Source organism: Poecile atricapillus, chromosome 4 (genome assembly GCF_030490865.1).
Source record: "Poecile atricapillus isolate bPoeAtr1 chromosome 4, bPoeAtr1.hap1, whole genome shotgun sequence".
Classification (NCBI taxonomy): Eukaryota; Metazoa; Chordata; class Aves; order Passeriformes; family Paridae; genus Poecile; species Poecile atricapillus.
Window position 1 is genome coordinate 67,112,180 of NC_081252.1, and position 12,126 is coordinate 67,124,305.

General features: G+C 35.7%; 1 protein-coding gene across 5 annotated transcripts in view; it reads right to left on the reverse strand.

The window, feature by feature from the left end:
* The window catches only part of RGS12 (regulator of G protein signaling 12), an 84,391-nt gene that overhangs the window by 64,298 nt on the left and 7,967 nt on the right, over positions 1–12,126 (reverse strand). The window lies entirely within an intron of this gene.

Genomic DNA, 12,126 nt, shown 5'->3' on the forward strand with positions numbered 1-12,126 from the left:
AACTTCATCCAGTATTAAAAGTGGTCCATTTTTCTCTGAAATCTCTTTCCCTTCCAATTTTCAATTTACTAAGGGTTGGATTTTGTTATTTTTTTTTATTGGCTGAGAAGTAAATTGGGCAGGTTCTGCCAAAGCAACCTGGAAATCTAGTAAGTGGATATTAGCTTCCAAGGTTTTAAGAGAGCATTTAAAAGTGCAGTATAAACAAGCTAAGATGGCTTTAGCTAAATGAACAAAATGTGAAGAGCGGTAAATTGCCCTCTGTAAATATTGGCAAGCAACACCCAGTGGGATGAGGACAGTTCCTGTCTTTTTGAGCAACTTTTAAAATCATCTGTTGATCCAGGCAGGTACTGCTGAGGTGGTTCAGACCTGCCTCATCCCTTACAGCCAAACCAGCCTTCCCCATCTGAATGGAAAGCTTACACCTAATGCAGTAATCTGTGCCACACAGTGAACTTCACCTCAACCCCTGACTAAATTCAGCAGTATCCATTACTGTGGCTGCACAACTGAGCAAAACATTAACATCCTGCATGAGTGTCTCTGTTAGAACAACATGAATATTCGTGTATATCTATTTGATTTCACCACTAGTCAAGTATGACCACACTAGTCCTGTGATTTTTAAATTTTTTTCATTTTCACCCGAGAATTAGTGATAAAACTCTCAGACTACCAAGAACTCAGCAAATTAATGGCATCATTAGTGAGAGTACAGTTGGTACTTTGAAACTAATGAATCAGTTTCACAATATGGATCCTTAATGGTCTTTGATGTGTTTCTTAAAAGTAGATGCATGCCTGAAAGAATTGCATCTTTCACTGAAAATAAAAGGGTGAAAGGGAAAAAAAGAAAAAACTATCAGTAGCACACATATTTACTCAGAATAACAAATATATTTTCACTTTCCATTCTATTTCATCCCCAAGAAAGAATATAAATTGTCCAGCATTTATGTAAATAGTAGAAGACTGCCATATATGATTCTGGGAGATTAGGACAGTCAAAAAAATTTTTAAACAGTAACATTATAAATTGAAGGAAGAGGAACCAACTGCCTAATGACAAATCTAATTAGATTCCACATGGAAGCAGATTCTAGATAAGATTAATTAGCACCACATGCCCCATTTCGGAAGTAAACACTGCTTACCTATTTGTGGTCAGAAGTGTAACAAAGAGAAAGAGGACAAAAACCACTAGTAAATTGTGTGGTATTAGAAAAGAGAAAGTAAATTAGTATCCAATCAAAGTTTTTATTTATGGTTTTTGACACTGTTATGCAAAACTGACTACTGAGCCTTTGGTGGAAGAGTAAAGATAAAAACAGGTTAAGAAAAAAGAGACTCTGGGAATAAAACAAAGCTTAAGCAATGATTATAAAATATAAAAATGAACTGAGCTAACCATTTCCCCAACCTATCTGGATAACAATTGCAATTAAGAAAATATTTTCAACTGACAAAAGTCTCTTCCTTGCTGTGAAAAATCAAATTAATAATTTAGGAAATTAAGGAGGGCATTACTAAAAAAAAACAAAAAAACTGCAATTCACAAGTATTTCATTTCCTGGGAAGTCTCCCTTTTCATCTTTTCTTGACTCTATTCCAGACATTCAGACTATGAAGGCAGACCTCCTTCTCCAGATCAATTAAAAAAATTGGCTATGCATAAACACATGCACACAAATAAGAAAAGAATCACGTATCTTAAGCAAACAGCACCGTTTTGGCAAATGTTTTTCATGGGACTCTGAAGAGCTGGAAATAAAAGCATCCATGACTTGAACAGAAAACAGCCATTGAAACTAGAATGTACTAATCAGCACAGCTAAAGAAATCCACAGTATTTGAACACAGAGAGATTGTTAATGCAATGACTGATATTAATGTAATTTGTGCAAGTCTGTTAGACATAAAGAAATCATGGTACTTCAAAAGCCTTTATTATGCTATTAAACAGATATTAAAAACCACTAAATTATCCCCAAACATTTCAGAACTATACATGTATGGCCAAAAAAATGGCCAGGTTGGAGCAACCTGGTCCAGTGGAAGGTGTCCCTGCCCATGGCAGAGGCCTCAGAAGAAGACCTTAATGTCTCTTCCAGCCCAAACCACTCTATGAAAAATATGCTGTTTCATTCTCTGTTAGCTGCCAAGCTAAAACACTGAAATTTGCTGCATGAACATTAGGCTGTAGGGTTGTTTGGGGTTTTTTTTAAATACAGATTGCCTATAAGCCCTAGAGCTATTCATAATCCTACCTTTAAAGATTCTCTTCCAAAAACAGTGTTGCCAAATCTATGAAACTCTACAAATACCTAAATAGTCAAGAAAATCTAAGAAATTCTATCAGAGTACAGAATTAGAAACTAAAGTCCACCTGATGTTTTAGTAAGTACCTTAGAAATTTTGGGAACCCAGACAGCAACAGAAGAGCTCAGAAATTTGTGAAAACAAGTTGATCAATTAAAAGAGTGTGCTACAGCAATACATCCTCTCCTATTTGCAATGCAGATACTTGCCACCCTGCTACTACTATCCATCATGGTGAAAATATAAAAGAACATATCTCTAAAAGCCTTTATCCAGTTATGATTTGGCAGATGGAGTGGAAAAACAACAGAGGATTAAAGGAATTAGAGTACTGATGCTCTAAAAAAAAGAATCCATTCCTTTTTTAACTCTTATAAAAAAGTAAAAATTAGAATGGATTGAAATACCAATTAAATATATAATTGTAAGAAAAGGGACAATTAATGGGGTCTGTGTCCTTTATTTTTTTAATAAATTACTAGATCACCCCTTTTTTTTAGGCTAACAGGAAATGGCAAGTGCAAATATGATGAGGAGAGCACTGGAAACAGGTCACCAGGGGAGGACCAATATAGCAGCATTTTGTGAACACAAAATGTGAACATTTTGTGAATTCCAAGTGAGAATGGTTTCTGTCTGAGAACAAGAATGGTGTACAAGAAAAGTACAAATGAGAAAGTGGAAAGCGTTGTACTTCATGTATTAACAAGGCAGAGGGAGTGAGGAAGGATGTGACTCATGTCAGACTGCAAGCAGACAGAAAGAACAAAAAGGTTCCAAGATGATTTTCACAACTCTAATTATTTAAAGATAGAACAAAAAAGGATGGGCTCTTAAAAGAATTTTTAACTGATAAACAAGTTAGGCAGCAGTTCCATGTAAGAATTTTGGCGGCTGTGGCAGCTCAAGGGTTTTGTATGTACCTCTGACCACTCCTGCAAGCTCAGAAATTGCAGCAGGCTGTGCCCTCATCTCCACTAACAGCGGATGAGAGTTTACAAAACGAAATAATCCTGTTTCTAAGGCAGATCCACAGACAGTCATGCCAGCACAACTCATGATATTCACTGCCAGCTCCAGCCTGAGCACGACAGGAACTCTGTTAAGCTACAACTACCAAAGAAATGCAACGTGAAACTATGACAGCCAATATGTGACTGAAACCTGGAGCCTGAGTGCACAGAAGTCATGAAACCTGATCAATTATTCAGAACACAAAGAAACCAAACACCTTCAGAAAACATCTTCAATTAACTTAAAGGAATTCCCAGCTATAACAATACCGTGCTCCTTCATATTCCAGCAAATGCACTTATAACTACTTATATTTATATATGTATATTTATATGTTAGATCTATATTTATAGTATCATAACTTTGTAACAAACCATCATATACAACAACCTGAATTTTCCATTTTGTGCTAAATAGTCTTTGTGCCTCTCTACAGTTATTGTCTGGATATTACTAATAAATTTCTCTGGTACCAGTACTAAAGCTGAAGGTGCAGGGGTTAGCAAGGAAGGAGACAGGCAGCTATTGGAGTACAAGAGACTAAGGAAGGGGGAAATTTTTGTTAGGAGTTCAGGCATCCCTGACAACAAAAAAATACTGTGAGCTGGCAGCAGGAATCCAGAAAGGGGAGAAAAGGAGAAAGAAAAACAGTGAGGCTTTAGGCCAGCTTCCAGCAAATTTACAACTTTCCATGGAAAACACATTACAGTTTGTGATCTTGAGAGGAAACTAACGGGACTAAATCTAATGGGACAGAGATTTTGCCTGCTCTGTGGAAGAGCAGCAAGAAAGAAAGGAAAAATATAAGAAGGGAAGCTAATTGAAAATGTTTTAAAAGCACTGACAAGCCTGATCATCTACATTTATAGAACTATGCTTTCAAAACTGTTTCACAACAAAACTTAATCTCACAAAATTTGAGTGCAATAGTTTTAAAAGATTAAACGTTTGATTAAAAAAAGCATAAAAAAGTAACTAAATGTGATGAACAAAGTTCTAGGAGCTCTAAGACAAAAATATCATTACCAGCTTGCATTTATTTTCATAGAAAATGTTTTTCCTCCTGTTCAGGTAGAACAAGTACAATACCCTATGTCCTGGCAACTTAAGAGAATACAAAAGGACCACATACATGCTAGAATGGCCACACAGAACTGCTCGCCTCAATTTAACGAGCTCAACTAATTAAGAAGCTCAACAGAATTTTGCACTTTCTATGTGTCACAGAACTTAACCATACTAACTATAAAATTACCAAATTTTAATTTGTCCTATTTCCAGCTACTGATGCTTTTATAACCTCCCACTGTTTTTAGGTTTGATTCTGTGACTTTGTATCATGAAATGTGTAGCAGTTTGGAACCCAGATACACTGACCATATAATTTGAAACCTCTGCGAATATTCAAAATCTGCCAAATTTAATCATGTCTGTTGAGCCCCTCTGCAGAAGGGCCAGTCTAGATTGGCAGTTCATCTTTAAAAAGAATGCAGGTTTAAGACTTCAGAAAGAAAGCTGCTGATTTAGACCTTTTTGAAAAGGGATGGGAAACAGGGATGCCACAGGAATGCCAACAAAGCACACAAAATCTCAAAAAATAGTGAAAGAATCACAGAAAAAAAGCAGCTGATGCAAATATTATTCTGCCATCAATATTAGTCTCAAATCCTGATCTGGACTGTGTGGCTTTGTGTTCCTGCCTTGTCCACTCCCACCCCAAGCATCCACTCTCCTGACTGACTGCCCAGCTGGAGCCTCTCTGTCCCTCATCCCAGCTGCCAGCATCACCAGCTCCCCACCCAAAACTGACAGTGAAATTCACAATTCTTGTAAAAGGAGGGTCTGTGGGGCCTGAGAACAGGATAGATTGAAATATGGGGTATGCTGGGTGAGGACTTGTGGTGTTCTGAAAGAGATGAAGGAATCTAGGGGGAGCTGGGAGCAGAAGTGGCTGTGGTGCCATGCCAGGAAGCAGCAAACCCTGGGGTACAGGTGTCTGTGCTGGCACAGGGGGCTCCAGGTGCTACAGACAAAACCAGAATGAAGTGGCACCCTTCAGGCTGCCCTGCACTTGTGTCCTCATCATGGAGGGACAGCACCTCACAAAACCCAATTAGATTACAGAGGGTTAATTTAAAAAGGTCTATCATCATTTAAACTCTGCTGTCAGCTTTTCTGCAGCCTTTAATTACACTGCAATTCCTGTAATTTTTTGGAGGTTTTTTGGTTGGGATACACCAGGATGACAAAGAATTCAAATGTTATATTCACCAGTGCTGATCAACAGATTTGATGATGACTTTTAAGAATACTTTACTGATCAGATGATAATGACACATTTCACTCCCTTCTAACCATTACAATGCCATTTTAAATGCCAGTTTGGCCCATGACACAATGAAGAATGTTGCAAAAATTCATGTAAGATCTATTGGACTCCAGGAAGACAGAAAAGAGACTGTCCTGACATGAACATCCAAATAAATGAAATTTAATGCTTGTCTCCTGTACTAAGGAAATTAGGCATAAAACACTGATTCATCTACACTTCAGTACTATCCTAATCCCTTATAAAGAAAGGGAAAAAAACCCAAAACAATAAATGCTGATGCTATTCATGTTATTTATGCATATTTATGCAAAAGCAAGATCCTTTTCTCAGTATAACCAGATAAAAGTATCTTCTATAAGTTGGAAGCCTGATAGCTGGAAATTGCAGAGGAACAGAAAGTCCTTACTACACTAGGGGAAAATGTGAAGAAAAATACAAAAAAACAACATAACTATTTTCAAATCATCTTGAACATTAGATAGGCATTAGCTGGAAACATTAATTCAGTATAGCCAAATAACCAGTAACAATCAAAATTCTGACCAGAAATCATCATAAAAGAAAAAAAACCAAAAAACCAAGAAATAAGACTTATGAATAAATTGTCTGTCCACATATTTTTAAAACTGCTTATAACTCTGCTAACCCAGCTCAAAAATAATATTATAGAAACCAATTATATTTCAATTATGAAAAAACTTTTGGACAGAATAAGATTAAGCTGACTTCTGATTGGAAAGTAAGTGATTGGTGATTGAGGTTTAAAACAAAAACAATATCACTAAGAGAAAGTAGAGAGAAACATTCTTAGTATTTCTCAGGACAAATACTAGCAGGTATGAAATGAAACTATACAGAAAGCACAATAATATGGTGTTTTCTTTCCACACTATTAAACTGCAGAATATAAAAGTCAAGTGATATCAGGAATGCCAAAAGTACAAGTTCATATAAGCTTTAGCAATTCCATATTTATTTTTGTTAATTAAAGATTTTTATTTCACAGGGCTCTATTTCTTGTCCAGTGAAAAACTGGTATTTTACAACTCCTTTTCTCTTCTAAATCTTCTCAACTGTAAGGAATTCAGATCTTTCTTAGTACAGACAATAACTTTATAATCTCCCAACTCAAAGCTTTTATGTTTAAAATATAAATATTAAGCCATTTTTCATTATTTCAATTCATTCTGTGTTAATCATTTTTTCCATGCCATTTTCTCTCTAGTACACAAATTTGAAATGAAGATATTTCACAAAAATCAGCCTCACTCTACAGACGTTTACTGTCCAGATTTTATCTCATTTCTCTTTCAAAGAAACACAGCCAGCATTATTTGGGCTTTTTATGCACTTTGAGAGATCCTAGAACCATTTTAAAAATAATTTTAGGAGATTACAATTCATATGAAAAGGCTGCATGGAATTACTAAATATTTAATTGCTTTTCATTTTCTCTATGCAAAAATCAGAGGAGCTATTTCTTACAGATTATCTGCCCCTTTGCAGATTAATTCACAAAAGCACATTCTCAGATCTAGCTTGGTGTTAGGGATTTTTCTTGAGTTCTCTTTAAGGTATATAGGTAGATCTCAAATCAGATCAAAGCCTATAAATCCAAAAGTTAATATTAAATCATACTGAATAAGTATAGCACTCCAGCTGCCATTAATTCTGCTTTAAAAACAGCTGTGATGGAGCAATTTAAGCTAGTGAGCAAACAGAATTCTAAAGGAAAGGGAAAAAAACATGTAATTATACAACAAAAAAACAAATATGGGAACCACAAAGCTTTGCCAACATTGTCTCTGCATCTAAAATATCTGCTTTGCAGTTAGCTCACCATCCAGTTACCAACAGTAAAAAACTGCAGTTCTTGAATCTGAAACAAATTACAGATTTTCACCACAAAAGAAATAAAAATTCAAATTTAAAAATTCATTTGTATCTTGGACAGCATATCTTTTTCAGGAACACTTGCTTTGGAAACAGACAACTCTGAAATAGTTACAGTTAAATTTCTAATCAAAACAGAGGAACAATAATAGTTGCCCATAAACTAGGTGAGCAAGGAAAGATGCTTTAGTCAACCCCATAGTACTGCTTACCTTTCTTCTCTCTTCTACATTTTTACAATATTTTCAGGAGCTTAAATTATGAAGGTTACCAAGCAGTTGATATATTTTATTGTTTTAAAAAAATACACATTTGCAATACGATTCTCCAGTGAGTCTCATAAAATAAGATTTTCTATTTTGTCTTCCTCTAAGATCTACAAATAGGATCCAACTATAAATTCACACTTTTCATCAACATAAACAATAATGTGATCAAGACAGAAGTACAATAAGTGTGAAAGAGTAAAGGATTTCTAAAAGCCAATACCCAAAATTGTAAAAACTTTTTAATTACATTTCAATAGATCTGTCATATTCAGTTAGAATAAAACTAGGACCCAAATGCCAGTTATCAATGTCAGGTTATAAAACCTCCTCTGATCTTCAATTTTGTACTCACTGCCACGCTATTAAAAAAGACTTTTTCTAAGAAGAGAATGGTGAGAGGACAATGCCTAGGATTCTGTCCTTATGGAGAGAGAACTCGAAGACTAAACTGACTGCTATGAAGCTTTCCAGTGGAAAAATGAGTATTTTCCCAGTAAAACTTAATTTAAAACAGTAATGGGTAGACATATTTTTGGCCAGGCACTAGCCTGAAAACAGAGAGTGAGGGTTGGACAAAATCAAACGTATTTATATTAATTTAGTCTAGAGGGAAAGGAATGCTTCCCTGTTCAGCAATTTCTTCAGTCCCTTGCCAATTCTAACATCCCCTGATGTTTTCATATTGCTTATGGTGCTTTTCATTTGCGTCACCCAAAAATCATGCAGAGGAGCGAGCAGGTAAGTGACTGGAACTTAGTGGGATGCTAAAGAAGGTGGAAAGAGCAATGCAACAGCAAAGGCAGGACAGTGCAACTGCAATTACAAACAAAAAAGCAGGAATTATTCCATTCCCACTGGCACCACAACCAGGCTACTCATGTTGGTGTCACAGATCTCATCTACTCAGCATCAATCTTAGAGAAATTTAAAAGCTTCTTGTGGCTGGAAATCTTCCTTAGTTATTCTTGGGTTGAAAGGCACCTTGCCTTCCATGACCTGCCTTTTCAGTAAATTTCAGCAACATCATCAGGCCTCTCCCTGCTTGTTTTCATCTAAGACCTACAGAAGACATGGATACAACCAAAAAATTCTCATTAGGTGCTTCAATAGAAATCTGTTAATGTGATAAGAAACACCAGAAATGTGAAGTTCAGTACAGGGAACAATATGAGAGGTGCACAGGGCCAGAGATATCTTCCAGCAAGTCTCAGTCAAAAGAGGTAGACTAGAACCAAAATCTCCCTGATTTAGTTCTCCTCTCGCCATGCACAGAAACATTTTTAAAAGGTTTTCGAAAAAAAAAAATATACAGCAATCGTGAAAGTATGTGTTCAGAAATTAGGAGATAATTCATAATTATAACATTTTAAAGAAAACAAGAAACCTCATTAACAACAAAATTAGGCATTTTTAACTATTTTATATGATTCACACTTTTGTTGAATTTTAAAATGCTTTATAGCAGTACAAAGAAAATTAATATTTTAAAAGTGGGTTTGCCAATTATCACAAAATTAATCACAGTTCTAGTCTGTGAGCTGAAAATATCATCACTAAAGGGAAAACAAAGCTCAAAAAATCAATTTGTCTGCTCGTAACCTGATGTCTGAAATGCCACATCTATTCCTATTCACAAGAAACACTTCCCAGGCTCACTTCTGAAAGTGCAATTTTAAACAGAGATGTTCACCAACACTTTCTCACATCTGCTCTTGCATGCTGTACAATTCACAAACGTTTTGTAAGTGCAGCTATAAAATCTGGAAGTAGTTTATGCCCATCTTACCCCCCACTAGCATTGTACAGTACAGCATATTTTTCAGAATTGCATGCTGTGATCATCACTGTTTATCTGCACAGCAGCTCTACTAGTGCAGAATTGCATCCAGGAACTCATGTGTAAGGAAAATTCCAAGGATGACAGTGTTTAATATGGAAGTACAGAATCCATCACAAGAATCTTGAGCTTTGGTAAGCTTTTCTCCCTCTAGTGGCTTCTACATTCCCACTCATAGGATGTTTTACCTTCAGTATTGATGCAAAAGAATTAAATGCAATTTAAGTACTGTTCTGCCAAATGAGGACCTGGACTCAGCCACCAGGTTGTAAAAATATGAATGTAATCCTATGTGGCCACTTTATACACTTCATTCTGTGACTGGAATGAGTCTGAGCAAGCTGTGTAAAATAAGTCCTTACCACTTAAAAAGGCCACAGGAAACTGAGAGCATGTAATTTTCTAGAACACAGGAGCTAACCCACCTGAATAATGGTTTGGAATGGGCAGTTTTACCTTGTCCCTTCATGCAAAGTAAAAAGAAAGTCTAAATTCCATTTTTATGAAAATGAACTAGGACTCTAAGATGCAAATACAGATTTTCCCTGTTTCTGCAGTACCTGAAGTACAGAGCTATCATTAGTAACGAGATCCCCTGATTATTTTCATGAAAGATTTAAGATGAGAACATTGTACAACTTCATCTCTGTGAATTACTCCAAATAATCTTTATGAGCTTTTCTCATCAGTTTCAACAGCCTTCAATAATACTGAAAAGTTAAATTAAAATGCAAAAGAGGGTCTGTAGCCTTAATGAAGAGATGAAATACTAAAGCCATGTAGGAACATTTTAAATGTGTCTTGCAAACAAATTTGTTATTAATCAAAGAACAGATGCCTATTTTATTATCAAATAGATTTAAAATGGAAGATTGAGATACTTAGTGCTGGTTTATGCTGATCTGAGTGATGCAGTAGGTGAAATATTACTCTTTACCCACATATAGAACATCTTTCATCTCAAAGTGTAAAATTTTCTATGAGATTTTAATTACTATATTCTTGACTTCCCTGGAATAAGTGTTTCTGAAAAATATCCAATCCATATTACTATCAAGGATAACACTGCAAACACCAACTTATTGCAGAGACCCCGAAGGAATTTCAGCAGCATCCAGTGCAGCACTGGGGACCAGCATCCACCATGCACCTGCACCAGGTGCTGCACACAAAGAGGCCTTTTCCTTGGTCCATCAGCAAAGAGATCATGAAGCACACAGACTTCAGGGCAGCAGACAGAATTGAGTCTTAAGTGGTTTGGGTGGGCAATGTTTACAAATTTAGTGTTTCTGTTTGGCTTTTGAAAGTGTGAATTACCTTGTATTTAAGAACACTTGAAATTTAATTTTATTGTGGGTCTGGAAAACATTGCTGCCTGTAGCAATGTTCACCTTAACAATACACTAGTGTATAGCTATTATATATACTAGTTTATTTCTTTTTATTTTCAGCACAAAAAACATACAATAGAACCTACACAAAAGTTGCTTGCTTTGCAGTGCAAGAAAAGCAATAAAAATAATTCCTCTTCCCATACCAAAACCAAAATGTTCTGAAGTTCTGCAACCTATCAATGAAGCAATCATATAAGTAATAAATAAAACTTTCATGTACAGCCTTTTGTATGCTTTTTGTGTGTAAAAAAAAAAAAAATCTAGTATATATATAAGTTATACACTAGTGTATTGTTAAGGTGAACACTAATATAAGCATGGAATAACAAAGCTTCCCAAAGGCTAATTTGGAGTACAAGAGTCTGTCTTTCCCTAGAGTCAGCAAACATTTGAGATACAAAACTGCTCCTGATCCTTTCAGTATCAGAACAATGGCCTCCACTTTCTAGAATTCCAGTTATCAACAACAGACTCCCCTGAGATTAGTTCCTTCAACAGCAAAATATGTGTCACAAAGGGTATGTAATCATGCTGAATATTCTTCCCACACCTTTTTTTGTTTTTTTAGGTCTCCTCATTTTGTCTAATAGTAGACAAAACAAGAGGAAATAGTAGTTTGGAATAAAATTTGAATTACAGGCTTGCTGGCAACATGTTAGATTTGTGACCTACCACTACCAGGTTTTCATGTCAGCTTTTAATGCTAGTTGTATTGAGAGTTTTGCTGAAGTTTTGTAATAAAACAGTTTTATTCAGTTAAAAGTGCATAATCCATGTTTTTGACTAATAATTAGACTACGTCTCTATAAAAATAGAGGCCACTAAAATAACAACATTTGCAAGTCAGCCTTCTACAAAACTTCTACAAAAAGGAACCAGACTAAAGATGCAGACTGTTTCCATTCTTTTGCAGCTGAAGGTCAGAAGAAACTGAAGTTGCTAAAATGCCATGCCTCCTTTTTATTTCAGTGCCACTGAACCATTTGGAAACAATGAAGAGACAAGAAGAAAAGTGAGAAAGCTGTAACAGACAACACTTCCAGCAGAAGTACAACTCCAGAGCTG